At 36.0% G+C, this 20,912-nt stretch overlaps 1 long non-coding RNA gene across 1 annotated transcript in view; it reads left to right on the forward strand.

Moving 5' to 3' along the window:
• Positions 1 to 834: 834 nt before the first annotated feature.
• Positions 835 to 20,912, forward strand: part of LOC140605429 (uncharacterized) — a 100,556-nt gene continuing 80,478 nt past the window's right edge. The window contains exons 1-2 of the long non-coding RNA XR_012008090.1: positions 835 to 1,050; positions 15,674 to 15,881. This is a non-coding gene — a long non-coding RNA (uncharacterized lncRNA). The remainder of the gene's footprint in view (positions 1,051 to 15,673; positions 15,882 to 20,912) is intronic.

Genomic DNA, 20,912 nt, shown 5'->3' on the forward strand with positions numbered 1-20,912 from the left:
CTGGGAACACAAGGCCTGCTGTCATCCTAAAGGAGCTTCTTGGACAATGGCAGTAGTTAATAGCTTAGTGGTTAATAACAAACTTTTATGCCATATGAAATTCTGGCTCCTCTTCTTCATGTCTCTGGGAGAATCTTTAAAAACCTCTCTAATTGCAAATTCCTCAATCTATATAATTGTGATAATAATAGTACTTAGTTAACACACTTCAGTGAAAATTACAGAAGAACTAATGAAAAGACTCAGTGCTGAGTCTGACAAAAATGAAGGAAAGAAATGTTAGTGTTACAGGCTGAATGTGGGTATCCCCCAAAAATTCATATGCCAAAACCTTAACCCCCAATGTGATGGTGTTAGGAGGTGAGACCTCTGGGAGGTCATGAGGGTGGAGACCCCATGAATGAGATTAATGCCCTTATAAAAGGAACCTCAGAGAATCCCCATGTCCTGTCTTCCACAGAGAGAACACAGGTGTTTATGAACCAGGAAGTGTCCTCTCACCAGACACCAGATGTGCCGGCATCTGGATCCTGGACTCCCAGCCTCCAGGACTGAAAAAGAAGTCTGTGTTGTTTATAATACTTTGGTATTCAGTTACAGAAGCCCAAATGGACTAAATATTTAGCATATATTTTCCTCGTTTAGGAAGAGAGACACAGAGAAGTTAAGAACACTGCCTGTTCCCACCCCAAGTGAACAGCAGCTTCAGGGCTCAAGCCAGGCTCCGACCTGAGCTCTTGCACACTACTCTTCCTCTCCTACTGACTTATTCTGTCTCAACTTTTGTCAAAGCCTCACACTTGTTACTATGTTCTTGTAACAGACATCATCATATAAATCTTCAAGGTATACAAGTGACTTCACAGTCTATGGAGATTATGTGAACCTACACCTGTGTCTAGAGAAACTACCAGTGGTGCAATCAAGATGTGCAGTCAAGTGAGAAAACCCAACGTTGCAAAGAGCAAAGGCAGAAAAGCACAAGATAAGTAGAACAACTCAATACTTAGCAAGATGAGAGAGCTAATAAAACAGAAGGAAAACAAAGCAGTAAGTATCCTCACAAATATTCAAGATGACATTGTTCACATAAAACAAGGAAACGATACAGTGAAGAAAGAAAGTTGGAGCAGAATGACCTGAGGTATGGTGAAAAATTGCTGTTTTCACCATGAACAGTTCTGTAACATTAGATTAGTATTGAAGGATAGCATAAAAATTATGGGTAAATAGCTTGAGCTATTATCACAAAATCATAAAATCAACACTTCTAGGTTAAGGAATAATGGCAACCCAGCATAACAGTAATACTATATTATGTTTTCATTACATACGTCTATCATTTGGATTTCAAAGGTTATAGGCATTTATTAATGATTACATTAATTATAGTTATAATTATATTCATTTATATTTCACCAGTGGGATCAGTTTTCCTAGGAGTTATTTTTTAAATAAAAAAACAGAATAGAAAATTCAGGATTTATAACCAAGAAAACTCCAGCCAAAAAGTCCAACTGGTAACTCTTCTGAGGGTTTATGCATATTCCCCATAATAATAATAGTATAGAAAGCGGATCTCAACTTTATAAACAGATTCCAGTGAGAATGACCTTGTATCAAACAAAAAAGGCAGAGAGAGAAAGAATCATGCCTTCTGTGATTTTTCTAGACTAGAAGAGAATATCCATTTACAAACAACACAGTTTACTCATTTGTTTTGCTCCTTCCTCCTTTGGGAGTAGTGTTTTGACGTTAGGAAGAGGTGCTTGTGAAGGTCTGTACCTAATAGGAGCCCTGAGACCAAGGCTGTCTTCCAACAGACATACACTAATGGAAAGATTGCAGTTTGAGTGGATAGTCAGATCCGTGGTATTCAATCTTAACACTGGAAGAATGTGAAACCATATATTTTGACACTAGATGCTTCATCATAGTTAGTCTGACGGGATGGGATGCCTGCCTGAGGAGATAGAGAAGGGATCTCCTCAAGCTTCTCTCTCAGGCCCTCCCACACTGTGGCTGATAGGAAGCATATCTGCAAAAATCTGTTCCTTCTACATAGAAACGCTTACCTCCCAGAGAGACCACCTCTCTACCTCACATATTTGGTAAAACGCAAGAATGGGAAGAAAATACTGCATCTTTAATAGATAAGTTCCACAAGCTTCTGTGATGATTAATTTTTGTGTCAATGGGACTAGGCTATAATTCCCAGATATTTGTTCAAACACCAGTCAAGATATTGCCGTGAAAGTGTTTTGTTGTTTTGGGTTTTTATTTGTTGTGCTGTGAAGGTGTTTTGTTGTTGTTGGGTTTTTGTTTGTTTGTGTTGAGAGAGAGCGTGAGTAGGAGCTGGGGTGGAGCAGAGGCAGAGGGAGAGGGAGAGATGAATCCTAAGCAGGCTCCATGTTCAGCACAGAGCCCAACGTGGGGCTCGATCTCATGACCCTGAGATCATGACCTGAGCCTAAGTCAAGAGTCACATGCTTAACTGACTGAGCCACCCAGGTGCCCCACTGTGCAGGTATTTTATTAGAGATGATTAACATTAGACTCAGTAGACTTGGAACGGACACGCTATCCTCCTTAATGTGCGTGGGCCTCAGCCAACCAGGTGAGGGTCCCAAAGGAAAGAGTGAGGTTCAGTGAAGACGACTTTCTGTCTGCAGATAGCTTTCAGGTCTGAATCGTAGCGTCGCCTCCGTGCCGTGTGTCCGGCCTGCTGGCCTGCCTTGCAGAACCTGGACTTGCAAGCTCCACAGTCGCATGGGCCAGCTCCTAACATAAAAAAATCTCTCAGTCTCCCTAGCACTTGATAGAACTCTATTTCCATCTACATCAATACTGACTGCATTACGTCTCCTCTGAGTGCAATTTACATGTGACTCGAGTTAATTCATCAGGACAGGTGAGGTCTTCCTGCCCTTCAATCGTACTGCGTGGCTGCCGCAGTCAGAGGGGACACTTCTCTTCATCACTGTCATCACAGCTCCTGCTGCTGGGGACCCATCTCCTCGAACGCACGCACCTACAAACGTGACTTGTGCACCGCCTTTTAAGGTTTCTGCCCAGAAAGGACTCAGTCACTTCTGTTCACATTTCATTGGCTGACACATGACATTACACCTCACTTAACTTCAAAGAAGGGTGAGGAGTGCGATTCTATCACAGACCCAGAAGGAAGATAAATTGATTTTTCTTTTTTTTTCCACAAGCGAAAGTAACAAAAGCAGTCTGTGTGCTGCTAAGCACGACATCTGGTTCAGTTCACTTTCTTCACATGAGATACGCTCACCCTGTTCCCCGGGTTTAGAATCTAAATCCTATCATGGCACAGCGTCAAGGTCAAAGTCGAGGGTCTCTGAATGACACACATTTTTCTCACCTGATATTCCACCATCGTTGCTCTTGACAGAGAGAACCTGAATCCCAAAGGAATCTCCCTTGTACTCACACAACCCGCAGCAATAGAACAGGAACAATGTCACCACAATAAATACCGCCTCCCGGAAAGGGGAACGTTGTGAGGCCCACAGATGTTACTGGTCCACAACATTCCTACAGGAGCACAGGGAAGATGCAGAAAGGTGTGAAGCGCATTCTCTGGTTATGCCTGATTCCCATCTGCAGAGGACTAGGGGTCTGCTGTGGGGAGAGGCCTTCCACTTCCATTCTCCCTCTTGGACCTATTTGCATCAGGCAATGGAGAACACGCTCTCCTGGGGCCCGCGCAGGCTCTGCAGGCTGCTTCCCCCCAATAGAACATGGGAAGCCTCTGTGTCACTGGACATACTGCATAGTCAAAAACCATTTTTGAGACCAGGATTTGAGTTTCCCTTAAAACAAATCTTATTTATTTAACTACAGGCAATCTTTACTACAACATTTTTTTTTCAATCTGAGGACTCACTGCCTCCATTTTCTTCCACTTACGAATATGCTTCATGTACACTGTAAATAACAGTGTAAATGGGCACTTTCCCTAAAATGGGCAGAGATTCATTTCCCTGCCCTGATTTCAGAGAAAAACCTGGTATAAGTAAGAGCAATAAACCAGAAGCAATTTTAGTAAAAGGATAAGAAGAAACTAAATGCAGGTCATTAATTCCTTGAAGAAATAACAAATACAAATCCAGTTCAATCATAAAATTCATAAGTACTTTATTCAGAGAACGAGCAGCTGAAGATGTTCAGGAATGCAAAATTTTATGATTTGAGTGAAAAATTATGATTTGAAAAGGAATTTTCTCTGTTTGAATTTTACCTGATAATGGCAAATATGACCATGTCAGAATGACAAAAATATAATTATTTGTAGAATTCCTCGAGAGAGCATGCCTCATTTCTATGTGCAAAATAGATATGAATCCATAAATCTGTTGTCCAGTGAATGTAGATTAACTTACCAAATCACTTCAAAAGGTTTTGGGCTTTTAGGATTCCACTTTATAAAATTATATAATTAGTGGAGCAAATACTCCATAATATTAGAACACTAAGAAACTAATGTTTCTTGTGCCAATATTCTTATATTTGTAAAGAAGCTACTTATTTGGAAGAGGAAGACAAATGTGGCATAAATTCCCCATATTTTTAAGTGAATATCAGAAAAAAAAAAAAACCTTGCCACTGGGATTTAAAGAATAAGCACATATATGTCTGTTTTAATCAGTATTATTCAAATATTAAATGTACAGTTTAATATTTCTTAGATTTTAAGTAACATACAATTTTAGTAAAAAGGTAAAATTGTGCATCACATTCAGATGAAAAGTACATTTACTAACACTCCAGAATTAGAATTCTAAAGATGAAAACTTGACATCTTTTAATTTTAAACTGAAGATATCATAAAATATTATATTAATATAAAAATATTCTATATATATCAATGTAAAAATATGAATGGCAACTAATCTTAATTAAATATTGACTCTAAACATGTGTGCTGTTAAAATATATGCTTATTTAATAAAAATATTGTTAGTACGTGCCAAAAGTTTTTCTAGTAAGGCGAGGTAAACTTTCATTAAATCAAACTTTATACTTGAAATAATCATAGGTTCAGGGGAAATTGCTATAAATAATAAAAAGAGATCCCATTGACCCTGCACCCAGTGACACCAGCAGGTAAGGCTACAGCACCACACCACCATCAGGATACTGAGCGGAGGCCCTCAGGTGCAGACACTTCCAGCAGCTCCAGAATCCCCACTGCCTGGGGGCCTTCTAAAGCCACACTCTCTTCTCTGCCCTCACCCCCACCCCAACACCCATCTGCTATTTCTGCATTTTATCATTTCCAGGTCATGACGTAGGTGAGTTTATACATTATACAACCTCCCTGTGGTGGTGTTTTCCCTGGAGACTCTTCTAAGTTGTTGTTGTGTGTGGGTATTTCATCCATTTCTGTTGCTAGGTATGGTTTCGTGGTATGTCTGTACCAGTGTGTTTAACATTTACCTATAGAAGGACAGGTGGGTTGTTTCCACGTCGGCTTATTAAATATAAATTTGCTGTAAACATTCACAAATGATTTTTTTTTTTTTTTTGGTATGAACAGAAGTGTTCATTTCTCTGGGATAAATTCCCAAGAGTGCAATTGCTGGATCATGCGGTGGCTGCATACTCAGCTTTTGAAGAATCCGCCAAGCCCGTTTCCAGCGTAGCTGCCCCATGTTACATCCCCCTCGGGAGTGTATGCCTGATTCACTTTCCCCACACCTTTACCAGCCTTAGGATGTTGTCATTATTTATTTATTTGTTTATTTTATTTTTAGCCATTCTGATGTGTGGGCAGTGATACCACACTGAAGTTTGAATCTCCATCACCTTAGTGACTAAGCATATTGAAGATCATTTTATGTGCTTATTTACAGTTTCTATGTCCTCTGTTGAAATGGCTCTTTTGCCCATTTTCTAATTTTATTTTGTTAGTTAATTCTTCCTGCTGAGTGTTGAGAGTTATGTATATATTCTGCATACTGGTGTGGTTTGCAAATATTTTCTCCCAGTCGGCAGGCTTGCCTTCTCAACATCCTAAAGGGGTCTTTCATAGAGCAAAAGTTTCAAATTACGCTGATGTCTACTTCATGCATTTTTTTCCCCTTTATGGTTTGTTCTTTTAGTGTCAAGTCTAATGATTCTCTGACTGGCCCTAGATGCTGAAGCTTTTATCTTTTCTCTTTTCCTAAAAGTATTAGAATTTTAAGTCTGAGATCCATTTTGAGTTAATAGCTGCATAAAGTATAGGGTTTAGGTAAAGGTTTCCATCTTGCCTATGGATGTGCAATTGCTCTATTACTGTATTTTCAAAAGGCTGTCCTTCCATTGACTTGTTTCTCTCCCTGGGTCGACAATCAGCTAGGCATAGCTGTTCACATCTACCTGCAAGTTCTCGGTTCTGCTGTGCTACTCTTTGCAAAACTCCCTTTAAGAATTAAAGAAAATATCACATGAAATGTATTTATTAGTTAATTCCCTTTGCTAATTGTGATTTGGAACAAACTGCTATCATATTCCATTCTCACTCTTCCCGGAATAGAGTCAGCCTCTATTGAGCATATGTGAGATCATGTCGATGAGTTATACGCATAGGTTTTACTTGTGGAATGTGGAAAGATTTTGTGTATATCCCTTACAGTCTTGGCTCCTAAAGTCTCTTTGAGAATCTTTCATGCTTTCCCTCTTCCATCTGCCAGCTAAATAAGGAATACTGAATGACAATAAAGGAAAGTGGGGACATAGGACATGAGGGCCATGAGCTTCTGAATGACTCCTGTGCTTCCAATACATGCGCAAAATAAACATTTACTGTCTTAAGATTTGGGGATTGTTTGTAATAGCAGTAGCTCATCCAGACTTTCCTATCCCCTCATTATTAACATCCTGGGATATTCCATCTCTCTATAAAGCATTGCCATAACTCTAAACCATTATTTTACTCAGAGTCAAGCTTTAGTAGTTACTAGGGATGGATAGAGATAAGAAGTCAAAGCCAGTGCCATCCTGTTTGATCTCACTGCCTGACAACCATCAACTCAGGCTACTGACTCTACTTTATCAAGGTGAGCACATTTTGGTTTTGGAGCGACTGGCAAACCCCAACTATACATGCATTATGAGTCGGCCTGGGATTTTTTCTATCAACAAATAAGGAAGTCCGGTTTCCTTCACACCTGCCAGCTTCAGGCATTCCCAAGAGGGAGAAACTGGTTATAAACCACCTTTTATATTCTCTTCCCAATTCTCACCTTTTATTCTCTTCCTAATTCCTTTGGTTGAAATGCTCTCTTCTATAAAGGATATGACTTTAAAAAAATATGTATAAGGTTCAAACTTCAACATTTTAACTAAATTAGTCAAATTTAGATGATTAAAAAAAGTAAAGGCAATGATTGGTTTACTATGCAATGAAGAAAGGACAAGTTAAATTTAAAATGCCTTATATGATAACTGTCCTTAAAAAGTTAATAAAGCAGGGACACCTGGGTGGCTCAGCAGTTGAGCATCTGCTTTTGGCTCAGGGCATGATCCCGGGGTCCAGAGATTGAGTTGTGCATTGGGCTGCCTGTAGGGAGCCTGCTTCTCCCTCTGCCTGTGTCTCTGCCTCTCTCTGTGTCTCTCATGAATAAATAAATAAATACATCTTAAATATGTTTATAAAGCAAAATATATAAATGACCTGTTATTTGGTTATCAGTGTTTGGGGAACTTGGCATATTTGACATTCTACTGGCAAAGTCTAAATACAGAGAGTTGAAAACATAATCCCACAGTCACTATGCTAAGTCTTTTTCATTTATGTTAGTTTTCAGTTTCATCCATCTAAAATTTTTAAGGAACTCTTAATAAATGGATCTCTTGTTATTCAGGTAAGCACAGTTTAGACTGCCTTCTAAAACTAGGAGAGATGCATTGTATCCTTCATGTTTTCTTTTTAGATAGCTAATATTTATCTTTTAAAATTCTGTACATAGAAAGCACTACTGCATAAAATGTTTTATAGTATACTATTAGAAATAATATTGATGTATATTTTTAAGTTTTTATTTTAATCAGCTGGTGTTCATTATGACACGAGCACTCCTTAATCCCCATCACCTATTTAACCCATCCCCCACTCCCTCTCTGGTAGCCATCACTTTGTTTTCTATAGGTAAGAGTCTGTTTCTTGGTTTCTCTCTCTTTCTCTTTTTTCCCCTTTGGTCATTTGTTTTGTTTCTTAAATTCTTCATATACTGTAAAATCATATGACATTTGTATGACATTTGTCTTTCTCTGACTAATTTATTTCACTTAGCATCATACCTTAGCTCTATTTATGTCATTACATAATGACATAAATCTCAAGAATGACCGATATGTTAATTTTTAAAATTATACTAAAATCTTCTTGGAAGTTATCTTTATTCTGTGTACTATTTTCTTTGAAATTCTCTAACAAATATACCTAAAAATAGATTGAAAGATTATATATTAGATTATATTATACTTTAGCATATGCTTATGTATACAGCTACACACAGAGCAACTCACTTTGTGAGAAATCTAGAAACTAGCTGAGTGACTTCTACAAATAAACAAACAAACAAACAAACAACTCACTCACTCACTCAACATCCAAACAAGCAGGAAAGGCTAAGACACAATCTTATCACAAACTGCACCCCCAGCATAGCACCATACAATCAGAGGGAAACCCTGACTCCAGCTTCTTCCCACAGAACAAGGGGTTTGGAGTGCACACTAGCATGCCAGTCTAAAACTGTAACAGGAGACATCACTATGTGATGATAAAGGGGCCAATCCATCCAGAGGATTGAGCACTTATAAATATTTATACACACAGCATCAGAGAACCTCAATAGATAAAGTAAATATTAATAGATCTGAAAGGGAAAATGGACGGTAATACAATACTACTAAGGGACTTCAATACCTCACTTTCAAAAATGGATAGATAATCTAGAGAGAACATCACAAAGGAAACACTGGAATTGAATTGTACTTTAGACCAAATGGACCTAAAAGACATAAATAGGACATTCCATCCAACAGCAGCAAAATACATATTCTTCTTTAGTACCTTTGAAAAATTTCCAGGATAGGTCATATGTTAGGCCACAAACAAGTCTTAATAATTTTAAGAAGACTGATGTCATGCCAATTACCTTTCTAACCACAATGATTTGATACTAGAAATCAATTACTAGAAGAATATTAAAAAATCCACATACATGCAAAAGTTAAATAACATGCATCTGAACAACTAGTAAGTCAAAAAATTAAAATAAAGTGGAAATAAAAAATGCTTGAGACAAATGAAAATAGAAATACAATAAACCCAAATTTACAGGATGCCATAAGCAGTTTGAAGATGGAAGTTTATAGCAATAAATACCTACATTAAGAAAAATGAAAGATCTTAAATAAACAACCTAACTTTATACCTCAAGGAACTAGAAAAGGGAGAAAAAACTAGCCTAACTGAAAGTTATTGGAAGGAAGGGAAAAACACAGAGGAATAAATGAAATGAAACTAAAAGAAATAGAAGAGACCAGTAAAACTAAGATACATTTTTTAAAAGATAAAATTGAAATGCACCAGGTAGACAAGCCAAAATAAAAAGAGAGAAGACTCATAGAAAATCAGAAATGAAAGAGGAGATATTACAACTGACAACAAATAGCAAGGATCATAAGAAAATATCATGAAATGCCATATGCCAACAAATTAGATAACTAAAAATAAGTGGATAAATTTCTAGAAAGAGAAAACCTTAAGGACTCCACCAAAAAACTACTAAAACTGATAAATGAATTCAGTGAAGCCACAGGCTACAAAATCAATGTACAGAAATCCATTGTATTTCTATACACTTTTAAGAACACAATCCCATTTATAATTACACCAATAATAATAAGATTCCTAGAAATAAACTTAACCACGGAGATGAAATATCTGCACTCTGAAAACCATAAAAAATAATAAAATAAATTGAAGATGACACAAAGAAATGGGAAAATATTTCATGCTCATGGATTGGAAGAACAAATATTGTTAAAATGTCAACATAACCCAAAACGATCTACCCATGTGATGCAATTCCTATCAAAATACCAAAAGGGTTTTTCATAGAACTAGAACAAATAATCCTAAAATGTGTGTAGAACCAGAAAAGAACCCCAATATCCAAAGAAATCTTAAAGAAGGAGAGCAAAGCTGAAGACATCAAAATTACTTACTTCACGTTATGCTACAAAGCTGTAGTAAACAAAACAGCTTTGGTACTGGCATAAACACAGACACACAGATCAATGTAACTGGATAGAGAGCCCAGAAATAAATCCACAATTTTATGGTCAATTAATCTTCAACAAAAGAATATGCAATGAGAAAAACACAGTCTCTTCAACAAATGGTGTTAGGAAAACTTGATAGCAATGTGCAAAAGAATGAAATGGGACTGCTTTCTTACAACATAAACACAAATAAACTCAAAATGGATTAAAGATGTAAATGTGAGACCTGAAGCCATAAACATACTAGGAAAGAATGTGAGCAATAATTTCTTTGATATTGACTGTAGCAATATTTTTCTAGATGTCTCCTGAGGCAAGGGGAAAAATAAAGCAAAAATAAACTTTTGGGACTACATCAAAATAAAAATCTTCTGCACAGAAAAGGAAATAACTAATAAAACTAAAAGACAACCAACTGAATGGCAGAAGATATTTGCAAATGACATATTCAGAAAAGGCATTCAAAATATATAAAGAAGTGTTAAAACTCAACAACAAAACAAATGAATAATCCAATTTAAAAATGGGCAGAAGACATGAATAGACATTTTTCCAAAGATGACATACAGATGGCCAACAGACACATGAAGACACATGCAACATCACCCATCATCAGGGAAATGCAAATAAAAAATACAAGGAGCTACCCCCTCACACCTGTCAAGTGGCTAAGATCAAAACCACAAGAAACAATGGGTGTTGGAAAGAAAAGAAATCTTGCACTGTTGGTAGGAATGCAAACTGGTGCAGGCATTGTGGAAAAGAGTATGGAGGATCCTCAAAAAGCTAAAAATAGAGCTATCCTATCATTCAGTAATTTCACTGCTGGGTATTTACCCAAAAAAGAGAAAAACACTAATTCAAAAGGATATACACATCCCTATATCTAGGGCAGCATTATTGACAATAGCCAAATTATGTTAGAAGTCTAAGTGTCCACTAATAGATGAATTAGACACAGAAGCTGTGGTATGGGTATACAGCGGAATATTATTCAGCCATAAAAAGAGTGAATTCTTGTCCTTTGTGACAACATGGATGTGGCTAGAGAGTATTATTTCAGGTGAAAAAAAAAGTCAAAAGAAGACAGATACATATGATTTAACACATATGTGGAATTTAAGACAACAAAACAAATGAACAGAAAAAGAAATATAGAGAGACAAACCGACACAGACAACCATAGAGAACAAATGAACAGTTACCAGAGGGGAGGTGGGTAGAGGAATGGATGAAATAGGTGATGGGGATTGAAAACACACTCATCATGATGAGCACTGAGCAATGTATAAAATTATTGAAAACTGTATCATACACTTTAAGCTAATATAATCTTGTATGTTAACTATTCTGGAATTAGTTTTTTTTTTTTAAATCATTAAAAAATTCCTAGAACCATACAAAAACAAAAAACCAGAGTAATTATAATTAAGGAGATTGATCAGTAATCACCCCCTGCCCCCAATGAAAAGTTCAGGGAAAGAGGTCTTTACTGGTGAATTTTGCCAACATTTAAAGACAAATCAATACTAATCCTTCTGAAACTCTTAAAAAGTATAATAGGAGACAATACTCTCAAATTAATTAATTATATGAGGCCTTGTATTACCCTGATGCCAAAACTATACAAGAACACACATACACAAAGAAAATTACATGACAATATCCCTAATGAACATAGATTCAGAAATCCTCAACAAAACACATGCAAATCAAATCAATGGTAAAGGATCAAACACCATGGTCAGGTGGGAATGCCCTGGACACAAGGATGGCCCAACATACACAAGTCAATAAATGTGATTAGATCACATTAAAAAAATTAAGGACAAAAATCATATGATCACCTCTGCAGAAAAAGCATTTGACAGAAATCAACATGCTTTCATGATTAAAAAAAAAATCTCAACAAATGGAGTATAAAAGAACATACTTCAACATAATAAAGTCATATAAGAGGAGCACACAGCTTACATCATATTTAACTTAGAAAAGATAAAACCTTTTCCCTTAAGATCAAACAACACAAGACAACAAGACAGAGGTGCTCACTTTCACTACTTTTATTTAACATAGTACTGAAAACCCCAGCCATAGCTATCAGGCTTAAAATGTTCCTTAATAATACTAAGTATTTATTTTAGAGATGAATTTAAAGAGAAAAATTCTCTTTTCATTCTGCCTTTAGGTACAAAACAGAGATATCTTTGTTAGAAAAAACAGGCGATCTCAAGTTAGAAAATAGTTAACAGAGTCAGATAGGAAATATAAAATGTAGATAATATAGGATGAACATTAAATTGGTAGCCACACTATGATTATAATTCACAGAATGCTTTTAATAGAGAAAATGGATTTTATTAATAGCAAAAAGCATTTTGAAACTATATTAGATTGTATTTAAGGAATGTCTACATTTCCCTCATTAAATGTTGATGAAATGTCCTAATTTAAAATTTTTCTCTTCTAATATAAACCTATAAACTCTTTTTTGAAGATTTTATTTATTTATTTGAGAGAAAGTGAGAGTATGAGAGAGAGAGAGAGAGAGCATGAGTAGGGAGAAGGGCAGAAGGAGAAGCAGAGTCCCCTCTGAGCAGGGAGTCTGATGTGGGACTCGATCCCAAAGATCATGACTTGAGCTGAAGGCAGATGCTCAGCCGCCTGAGCCACCCAGGTGCCCTGAACCTATAAACTCTTGACACTGTCTTTTATTAAGCTTTCTTGAGGTATAATTGACAAATAAAATAGCAATATATTTAAAGTCTAAATATGACGTTTTGATATACATAGACATTATGAAAAAATTCCTACTATTGATACCTCACATATCTATCTCTTTGTAAAATTTTAACACTTAAGTTCTAATGTCCTAGCAAATTTTAGTCATACAGCACAGTGTTAACAAACAAGGTTACCATACTGTTTTCTGTCGTTACATCTTTTGTAATTCATCATGATCTTTGTCCAAATGCTTGTTGATATATCTAGAATATAACTCCTTAAGGACAGAGAGCAGAGATATTTTTTAAATATTTTATTTATTTATTCATGAGAGACACAGAGAGAGAAAGAAAGAGAGAGAGGCAGAGACACAGGCAGAGGGAGAAGCAGACTCCCTGCAGGGAGCCCGATGTGGGACTCGATCCCGGGATCAGGCCCTGGGCCAAAGGCAGGTGTTAAACCGCTGAGCCACCTGGGCTGCCTGAGAGCAGAGATTTTACGGCATAATGTTAGTACAGTCCTAGAAGGAATGGGTGTGTGTGCGTGTGTATGTAATTTGATTAAATGATTGAATGAGTAGTTGGCACTCAGTTAATATTGGATAAATGAATAGTGCAAAGCAGGCCCCAGGAGGCCAACGGAGAAATAACAGAAAGCATTGGAGGGTTTTGACCTACACACAAAACATCATGTTTAACATGAGACTCACCACATCCATGCCATGGGCTCATCAAACACAAGAGGTTCAGTCTCCCACATGCCAGACAGAGGGATAAATGGTCATCAACGGAGAGCCCCAGTGATTACCAAAAAAATGCAATGATGAATATTCATCACAAAATATTTCATTTTTTAAATTGTATTGATTGACCTAGGATAGGAATTATATTTACATGTATTTCTATCAGTGGTTATCAAACTACAATCCTATATAATAATTTGAAAATTGGTATATCTGTTTAAAAGAAAATCGAAAATAAGTTACTTTGACCGTAGTTCTAGGTTATCCAGGTGATCACTGCCATGGGCTGAAGGCTGTGTCCCCCTAGAACTCATACTTGAATTCCTAATCCTCAATGTGATAGCATCGGCAATGAGGCTTTGGAGAAGTCCTGAGGTCACGAGGATGGCACCCTCATGATGGGATCAGTGCCCTTATAAGAAGAGATAGGGATGAGCATGCTTCCTTTCTCTCTCTCTCTCTCCATCATGTGAAGACACCAAGAATAGGACACTTACCAGAGCCTAACCACACTGACACCCCGATTTCAGACTTCCCAACTCCAGAACTGTGAGATGCAAATGTTTGTTGTTTAAGTCATTCAGTCTTTGGCCTTTGTTATGCAGCTCAAACTAAGACAAGAGAGTATAATGAGGTCCTGTCGCATGATTCCAGTCCCAGGCTTGGTTTTTGTTTGATAGCTTTATGGGGCCAAGTGATCAAGTACAGTGAGCACATTTAACTTGTAAGATACTGGGTGGTATGTTAGCTGCCAGTAAGTTGTCACCCTGCAGTGTCAAAATGACAACAGTGTGGCATATTTATAAACAATATTCTAATGTATGAAGTAGTTTAGGATGGAGGATTGTTAAGTGAGCTAAATTAAACGAATTAAATTAAAAGGCTTTACCACTTGAAGCTGTCATTCCTGGGTGTCACAGACCTGACAGGACAACTGGGGTGTCTGAGGGTGGAAATCACAGGTTTATAGAGGAATAGAGTAAGACTGACCCTTGTGCAACTTTGCCTTCTCACTTTTGACTCCTTGCTTTTTTTTTTTTTTCTTCCTGAAGGTTGTAAACCCAAAAGTACATTGGAAAAATGGCTCTCTATATATTTCATTTATATTTCACTAAGTATCTTTGATGATATCTTGGTGTCCCACTAAGCTTATTGTAATGGAAGTCTGTGTATAATCCACGCCTCTGTTCAGGCCTGAGACTGTTTCTTTTTTTTTTTTTTTTTTAGATTCAAAAATCTTAACATTCAGCAGCTATAAGCTGAGAAAGCACATCAGACAAGTGACAGGTTTAAACATAAACATATGTGTATGCCCAGGAGTGGAGCAGAAATCCACTCTGGTATGTGGACTTAATCTAATCTGCAAATGCCATATCCCCTTGAGTGTCTACTTTGTAAACTGTCCTAAAATTTCAACCCTGGAAGGGCTTCACTCTTCATCTACTCTTTATCTCCTCTTTCAGACAAGTGGTATCATAGCCCAGTAAAGGTAAAAGATATGATCAAAAGTGCCTAGTTTGCTTGTGGCAGAATTAAGGTTAGAATTTAAATCCCTTGGCTATACGGGCAACTGAGTGGGTCAGTCAATTGAGCATCTGCCTCTTGATTTCATCTCAGGTCATGATCTCAGGGTCTTGGGATTGAGCCCTACGTGGAGATCCATGCTCAGGGCAGAGTCTCTTGTCTCTGCTCCTCCCCTGTGACCCCTCTCCTGTTCACAGGAGTGCTCTCTCTCCCTCAAATAAATGCAATCCTTAAAAAAATTAAGAATAAAATTGTGTTAAATAATAAATCTCTTGACTATCGATCTGAAGATGTTAAAAAGAAGACATTACATTATGAACAGTATCATGTTTAAGCGTATTGATGACCTCTTTTTTTTTTATATTGACCCACTAGGTAGTAACAGTGCTTAACTGACATGATTACTGGAGGCTTGCAACCTGGTGAAGCACTTAGTACTCAGTGTTAATCGACAACAACAACAACAACAACAAAACAACAACAACAATACCATTTAAACCTCACCAGCATGGAAGGTCATCTAAAGCAGGAGCTTTGACTTTTATGTTCACTATTACATTTTCAGCTGGTAGGACAGTATGAGGTAAGCACTTCATAAATGGTAAATGTTTATTGAATGAATGATGTGACATATATAGGAAAGATCTTTATTTCTCTACCTATCCATCTCTTTTTTTCTACCTCTGTATCTATAGTCTTATCCAAAATCAGAATTAGGACTATGAAATTATATAGACTCCAAAACCTATATTCTCAACAGTAATATAGGAAAAGTGCTTTACATAATCAAGATACTCTGAAGGGCAATCTTAAAAATATAAAACCAGATCTAGGATAGAAAATATTTCACAGAAAACAAGGGGAAGTCTCTGTATTGGATTGAATGATGGCCCCTCCAAAATGTCCACATGCTAACTCTCAAAAACTGGGCATGTGACCATATTTAGAAAAAAGGGTCATTGCAGATATAATTAAGTTAGGGAGATCTTGAGATGAGATCATTCTGAATTACTGGGGGGGAGGGGGCATAAATCCAATTATAAGTGTCATCAGAAGAGACAAGAGGGAAATTGTAGAGGAAGAGAAAGGCATGTGAAGATAGAGGCTCATGCTGGACAGATGACATCACAAAGAATGAAGACAGCCTCTAGAAAGTGGAAGAGACACAAAGGAATTTTGTCTGAGGGTCTTCTGAGACTCTGCAGCCCTGCTGACACCGTGATGTTGGACTTCTATGATAGAATGAATTTTTACTGTTTTAAGCTCTTCCGTTTATGGTAATTTGTGATGGCAGCCACGAGAAACTAATACAGTCCCCAAGACCGAAAAACAAGCCCAACTGAAAATAAGGGACTATACTCAGTAAGTGAGAGAACCATGAGCACTAGGTGAGAAAGGGTGGCACAAGCACCAAGGCTGATGCTTGGACTGATGACAGCCCATCACAGATGTGCACAACAGGATTTGAAATTGCTGAGTTAAGGTATGACTTTTGAAAGACACTAGGCAAACAGGATTGCTACAGAAAAAAAAAAATCAAGCAATTAAAAATTACTAACACACAATGAATAAAAGTCAGAAATAACAAATAATTTGGAGTCTGAAAGCATAACCTTAAATATAAGATTACTTACAGCTATAAAATGAAAATGAAGACACCAATTAAAGAAATAAAAATAAATAAAGGAGCTAAAAATAATGAGTAGGCAGCAGGGGACTCTGAAAAGGGACCACAAACATAGGAAAAGAAATAATATTGTATATTAAAATGTGCTACTTTTAATTTAAAACTGGTGAATAAATTAAATGACAAGTTCAACACAGACCAGTGGAAATCCTGAATTCAATGGTGTATCCGGAAAAAAAATTACCCAGAAATTAGTGTAAAGAGAAAGGAAGAGAGAAACTATGAAGATAAATAAGAGATAAAGACAATAAAATGAGGATCACTATATAGCTAAGTAAGGCCCAGAAAGAAATTCTAGAGTGAAATGAAGGCAAAAAGTATTTAAAATGTTAAAAAAAAAAACTGAACATTTTTTACAAGACATGAACCCAAACACAGAGGCAAAGGAACTATCAGTGAAAATAAAAACAAATTCACTTGTAGATATATTAATGATGTATTTTTAAAATAGCAAAGACAACTCAAGGAAAATAGACATCATAGGAACAGATTCACAATCATATGAAAACATGAGTCATGGCATAGCACATGGGGCAAAATAATTGCTTATTTAACAATGATCCTAGAACAACTGGTTATCTTCATGGAAAAAAAATAAATTGGATTGTTACCTTAGGCCACAGCTTAAAATTGATTTAGGTATATTAAAACTTAAATATAGAAAGCAAAACTTTAAACTTTAAAAAGAAAATATTGAGAAATATTTTTAAGTACTTGAGGAGTGAAAAATTGATTATATACCACTTCATCATCACTGTAACTGAACTACATTAAAATTCAGATCTCCAATTATCCAGCTCTGTGGCTTTGAACAAGTAATTTAATAATGATAATAATAATAATAATAATAATAATTATTATTATTATTATTATATATTTCACAGAGTCAAATTAATTATCAGAAAAACAAAATATATAATGTTCAGGACAGTACCTCATACACAGATACACATGCACTGTTTAGTTTTTATAATTGATGCTTTCATAGATTTTATTATTATTTTGGGCACAATTCCGCATTTTAGAAATTGTTCCTCCACACGTAATCATGGGACATCAGACCACCTAATCCACATAGTTTATTAAATTACCAACATATTATGACTGCCTTGGCCTAGAGTCCTTCACTTTAAAATTATTACTTATAAACAGGAAACTTAATTGGGTACAACAGGCGTAGATCAAAGATGTTCCAGTTGAGGACTGCTTGGAATAGGAGGTGTGAGTTCTGGTGAATTTAGAAAAGCGACCCAGGACTTTCAGAGTTAAAGAAAGCTCTAAAATGGATAGGCTTGCATTTTGTTTCATTAAATTTTGATAAGGTGACCTCTGACTATTTGAATGATATTCTTTGCTGACCTGGTATTCCACCGGCAGCCAAGAATAAAAGACCTTTTGCTCCTCCTCTCTAATCTCTGTGGTGCATTCCTTTAAAATCCTGTGGAGTGTTTCAGAATTCTAAAATCAACTCTAAAATTGAGTTCTGCCCATTTACGTAGCCTTTTGTTTAGAAAATGTAATTGTTCACATAATCAAACCAAATTATTTTCTTTGTTACGTAGGATTTTTTAGGGGAAAAAATCATGAGGTTGCATGATTTTAGTAGGCTTTATCAGAGTAATAAATTTCTCACTCAAATCTAAGACCTGTGTATGTGTCACCTAGGTTAGCTCTCATCCATATGGTCTCATCTCACTTCATCATATTGGTTTATAAGCTAATGGAGGAAAGGGTGATTTTTATATCTCCCACATTGCTTAATAGTGTCCTCCTTTAGGTAGGTGGATGATGAATTCTTATCTGGTGAGTGAATCCAAGCATGGTCAAAATAGTTTTTGAATGATGCAGTGATTCTCTTTGAATAATTCTGGATAAGTGTTTCTAAATAATGCTCCCCCCCTTTTTTTTTTAATTTGAAGGATTCAATTAAAACCGTAAGCATCTTCCTCCTATAGAAAATATGATATGAATTGATTTAAAATTAAATATGTTAATGTAAAATATTAATTCAAATTTAGGACATCTTTATCCTATTAATGTTGTGATTATTTTCCCCCATTTCTGATAACATGCTATACATGCAGCCCTATATTCACTGCAAATAATCAGAACATTAAAAAAATGCTTTTTGAAACTCTGCTTTCTATGTAGAATACTAAACTGTGTTTTGAAAGCTGACTGATGATATGGTTTGTCATGAACTTTATCTACTACATATATATATATATATTATAACTCTCTCTATATATATATACAAATTATAGTATATAGTAAAATAGCTTGAATTTCAAATAAGTAACCAAGACCATGTGAGTGAAAATTAAACAAAATTACTTAACCCTATGGCCTATGGTAGTAGGGATATTTTTCATGTGAAAAAAATTAAATTGAACAAAACCTTGATGGGTGGATGTTATTTATGAGGCTTAAATAGCATAATAAATATGTTGCAAGCAGATGAACAATGTGAATGTGGGGGCCAAGGTCAGGCTGCCGCCAAATGTGCCAATACGACGTAGTGATTATTTTAAAATAATGTTACTTAAGGAACAGCCAATGCAAGAACTGCACTTTGACCCCCTTTGTCTACAGAAATCAGGAAATGAAACTCCCTGTACCAGAAGGTAAAGAGACACCCTTATCACCAAAGATAGGGAATTCAGAGCTGAAAAGGTTGTAAAAAAACAAATCTGTTACTTTTACTAATTTACTACCCTAGCCCAAATTTAGTTTAGAATTCCTTAATAATTACAGTTCCTAAACATATGTTTTCTTTGTCCCATAAATTCCTCACAGATCTATTGTTTCTTTGACTAAAAAGTATAAAAGTTGCCTGCCTTCATTATTTCTTTGGGTTTTGATTTTATTATCGGGTCTCTGTAAGCACACAATTAAACTTTCTTTCCCCCCTCCCCCCGTTAATCTGCCTCATGCCAATTTAATTTTTAGAATAGCTAGAAGAACTTTAAGGGATAGGATAAAATTTTTCTCCCAACATGAGTAAAGGAAATGATGCTTTGTGATGAAAACCACCCATGTGAGTCCCATACATGTTAAGTCCTTGCATCTCTTACAACACAGAATATTTTTATTATCTTCAATAACTAAGTACTACTTAAACAAGTCATATTAGTATAAATGACAGTATCTAAATCAAATCTAGCTTTTATTAATTAAATGCTTATAGAGATCACCTGATGGAATTCCTGAAAATAAACAAATCAGGAGGCAAGAATATTTAATGCGTTATTCATATGGTGTTACTGACCAACCAACACAGTCATGGGAGTCTCATTATATAAGTTTAAAAATAATACTGTAATTGCCTAAAATGTGGATATGTCAACTGTATCCCTATGTAATGATTATAAAATTATATATAAGACATACTACAGCAGTTTACTTCCCTGAAGATGGATGCCTGTGGATTAGAATAAAATTTTTACCTATTATGGTTTTAAAGATAAATAGAAATAGTCTAGAATAATTTCATCAAACATGAACCTATAGACAACAAATCCTTAGAGTTTGTTATGTCTCATCAGTCCTATGGAACAGCCCCACCTTTACTTTCCTATAAAATCTTTCCCTAAATTCTTCAAATGTGAATATGTTGCCATCTTCATCACATCATATCAAGGGCACATGACATCTTAGAAATCATACTTGATCATCTGACTAAAGTGGTGTAAGTCAAATTTCTTTAAAGTTGCTCTGTTTCCCCCAACTGTTCCATTCTGTCCCATTTAGAAGTAAGCTACTGTAAGCATCTGAAATCTATGGATGGAGGGATTATAGTCCGCCTCCAGGAGGTCAGAATATATACCTTAATTATTGGAAATTCATATGTATGGGACAGTTGTCCCTTTTCTTGCATTGACTTATTTATTCAATTCTTAATTTATAAAAGTTTGGATTCATAAATAA

This window comes from Canis lupus, chromosome 15, assembly GCF_048164855.1.
Source record: "Canis lupus baileyi chromosome 15, mCanLup2.hap1, whole genome shotgun sequence".
In the NCBI taxonomy this organism is placed as follows: domain Eukaryota; kingdom Metazoa; phylum Chordata; class Mammalia; order Carnivora; family Canidae; genus Canis; species Canis lupus.